This window comes from Vicugna pacos, chromosome 16 (assembly GCF_048564905.1).
Source record: "Vicugna pacos chromosome 16, VicPac4, whole genome shotgun sequence".
In the NCBI taxonomy this organism is placed as follows: Eukaryota; Metazoa; Chordata; class Mammalia; order Artiodactyla; family Camelidae; genus Vicugna; species Vicugna pacos.
In genome coordinates this window covers 36,927,267-36,931,146 of record NC_133002.1, presented here as the reverse complement: position 1 = coordinate 36,931,146, position 3,880 = coordinate 36,927,267, and positions in this window count along the sequence as shown.

The window sequence follows — 3,880 nt, the reverse complement described above, 5'->3', positions numbered from 1 at the left end:
CGCAGCTGCCTCCATCCACCCCCACCTTTCCAGCCCCATTCAGTCTGATGGATCATGATATCTAGCTGACCCCCAGGTGGACAAAGCCAGGTGCAGGGGTCTTAGACACTGGGAGGGTGAAGTTCTGTGGAGGAGATACCTGCTTCTGTTCCCAGGGGTGCCCCTGTCTAAAGGGTGGTCATAGACACGTAACTGAGATCCAGAACATCAGAGGAGGGGAAAGATCTGAGTAGACTGGATGGAATCCAAAATGGCTTCTTGGTGGACAGTGCACTGTCTCTGGGGAAGGAGGAGGGCTTAGAGGTGGTGGTGTGAGGGTCTGGAAGAGGCAGGAAGTGTCTTTGCTATAGAAACCGGTAGTCCTGGGTAATGATGGAGGGAGGCTGGGTGCCTGGCTGGAGAGATGAGAGTCCTAGTCTGGAGGCTGAATTTAGATAAGAACCTGATTTACTGCCTTGGTTTCCCCATGACCACCCCTAGGCTCCATGATGAGTAGATCAGAAGGTGAACCAGTGACCCAAGACTGGGAAAACTGAAAGGTCATAGTATCCATTCCCCAGCCTCCGGGCAGGAGTACCTGGATCCCTAGTCTGCAGCTGTTCCTCCAGGAGTGCTCTGTACCCAGACCACAGCCACCATATCGGGTCCAGTTCTCCACTGCCTCCTCTGTGCCAAGGTTATCTCTGCCACACAGACCTTGGGGGTGGAGCGAGGCTGTTTCCCTATGACTTCTTTGTCCTAAATTGTGGTACATTTCTTCTGTTAATTGTTCCCAAGGCTGTGACCTTTGGCAAGACAGAAAGCTGGAAATTACTACCCAGAGAAGCCTGGAGACAGATCCTCGGGTCAGCTACTCAGAGCGCACAGACCCAGGCCGCTGTCCCGGGCCCCTCCTGAAGCTGCCTTCCGGTGGCAGCTGTCTGCCCTCCACCCTCTCTACCAGAACCCGCCTCCCGCTTTCTGTGCTGGTATTTGCCCCTTCCCAGGTTGACTGACAGTGAAATGTCCAGTTTCTCCAGAAAAAACCCCAGCCCCTACCCAGAGCTTCCAGAACCAGTCACTGGAAACTTCAGTTTGTTTTCCAGAATCTGAGTTATTCACTGGGTCAGGAATAACACACGTGTGGGTTGTCAAAGCAGAGCTCAGTCCATCTCAGTCCAGTCCTTTGCAACCACTTCCTGTGGCCGGCTTCCCAGGGGCCCAGCCCATCTCCTGTTGGATGAGAACTCACAGTCTGCTGTCTCTCTCTCTCTCTCTCTCTCCCTCTCCCTCTCTCTCTCTCTCATACACACACAAACACACACCCCAGAGTAAGTCATTTTCAGGACTGGTTCAGCTACACTTTCATGAAAGATACCAGCAGAGATGCAGCAGTGCCCACTTCTTATGAAAGGACCATTTATAATGCCAAGCTTCTTGAGCTCCTTGAAGCTGTAGCACCTCCAAACTGTTTCAGAAGAGGTCTTGGCTGTTGTATCACTGAAAGAACCCATAAAGTGATTCTCCCTCTTCTGGGCACGTGGCTGGATTGCACTTCCTGGGCCCGCCTGGTTGGATGAGGCCATGTGACTAATTCTGGCCAATGAGTAGTCGGCAGGAGGGAAGTGGATCAGTTCTGGGCTGAGACAGTTAACTGCTGGATGAGACTCTCCCAGTTCTGCTGCTTCTGCTTCTGCTGCCGTGGCAGCCTGTGTTAAGATGAAGCTTCTGTCAGCCTGAGTCCCTGAGAGCCCCCCAACCAGCCAGTGTCTTACATGTAGTGGGAAATTTGGGGGTTCATTACCTCCCACCCCCCAACCTAGCTTGACTGATACACCACACCGCTCCCATTACCACCCTGCAGAGTCTCTGCAGGAGGAGTTTGACCCAAGCACGGAGCCCCTATTATGGAAATCTAGCCCTAAGGGAAGAGTCATAGGAAACCTCTTATACGTAGTCTCAGAGATTACGGCCTTTTCCTTGTTACTTTAATTTTGACAATAATAGTAATACCTGCCATTTATTGATTATATACTGTGTGCCAGACACAGGGCTCGGCTTTTTACATACACTTTCCTGTATACTCTTCCGGGCAACCTGAAGACTGCACTCACCAGCATCATTAATGACTTAACTGCTAGCTGGATGGATGTTTGCTGGTCCTCCCTGATATCCTTGTGGCATAGCTCCCTGATGACCCCCAACTTCTTTTTTCACCTTCATTTCCCTTCACTGTGCCAGGTGCTGAGACAGAGCAGCGAATAAGACAGACATAGCCCTGCCCTCATGGAGTTTAAAGTCTAGTTGGGAAGACAGGTGAGTCAGCAGATGATTAACACTCAGCGTGATAAGAGCTAAAATGGTGCCAGATCAGGAGGTCTAAGGAACTGTGGAGGGAGCCCATAACCCAGCCCATAACAGTGCATCAGGGACCTGAAGAATGGGCAGGTGAAAGAGAGAAGAAAGAATGATCCCGACATAAGAGACAGCATTGCAACAGCTTAGAGCTTGGAGACTGGTTCAAGGCAGTAGATAAGTATGGCTGGGAGCTGAGCAGGGGAATGGGAAGAGATGAGGCTGGAGCGACCAGCCAGAGCAGCTCGTGTAAGAACTGGAAAGGCTCCAGTAAGAAGTGGTGAGGTGGGAGGGTGTAGCTCAAGCACTAGGATGCAGGAGGTCCTAGGTTCAATCCCCAGTACCTCCTCTAAAAATAAACAAACAAATTTAATTATCCCCCTCAAAAAATAAAATAATAAAATGTAAGGACTGGGAAACTTCAAAAAAAAGTGGAGTGCCATCAAAAGGCTGTGAGCAAGGGAACTAAACACGTTCAGATTTCAGTTGAGAATGACCCCTGAACCTGTTTCTTCATCTATAAAATGGAGATAATAATAGCATCTGGAGAATTAAATGAGATAATACGTGCAAACAATGTCTGGCACATAGGTTATTATTCATTCAGCTAAGAGAGTCACTTCCATTGTAAAGCCTTGCCTATAGTTCAGTGTTGACTATAATAGCATTCTGTTATAACCATTCGATTATTTACTTATGCCGCTCTCTCCCTAACTGGGAAATGAAACGATCCAGGAAAAAGACCATGTCCCAGTCCGATCTGTGTTTCTCGTTTCCAGCACAAAGCCTAGCACCTTTTAGGCACTTGGTGATTGTGGGCCCAGGACTTAACAGTGAAAAACATTTCAAAGGGCTAAGTCCGAGGACAGGACATACCACATTCTACCACAAGAGGGCGCGCTATGTTCCCACGAGAGAGCCAGGCTGCTGGGGAAGGGTGGGCTCCCGACCTCCAGCACAAATCACCTTCCAGGACCTTTCTCGAAGGAAGCCTAGTGCGAAAAGGGTTGCTTTCTCAGGTCGAGTAGAAAATAATAAAATAAAAGTGTTTTGAAAACTTCACTTGTAGCACTGATGGTAGGGGTTGCCTCCGCCGAGCTAGGCGTTAGGGTTTTGACTGCGTGTTTTTTAACCAGAAAAGCAAAATACCGTCTTTTCCTGAGCCGCTTGAATCTTTGTGCAAGTGTGTGGCTGCATGTCTACATAAAGGATTAACATGGTTTCGCATCCTGATCCCGAAGTTTGCAAACATTCACAGTCCCAGCCACTGTCATCCGGACTGGGAACCCACCAGGCCTCCTGAGAGAACAGATGGAGGTCCGAACAAATGAAACAGGCCGCTTTGGGAGGAAAGGGATGCATTGAAAGCTACCCGGGCAATCTCAGGGAGGACTAGTGAAGGAGATTCGGGGAGGGAGCGGGGAAAGGAAGGAGTGTGAGAGGAAGAGGAATAACGGGCCTCTGGGGAGGGAGGGGTTAACCCAGGCTGCGGGCCCGGAGGAAGAAAGGGCGGAGTGACACCCGGGAGGCGGGCTCTCGCCGCGGC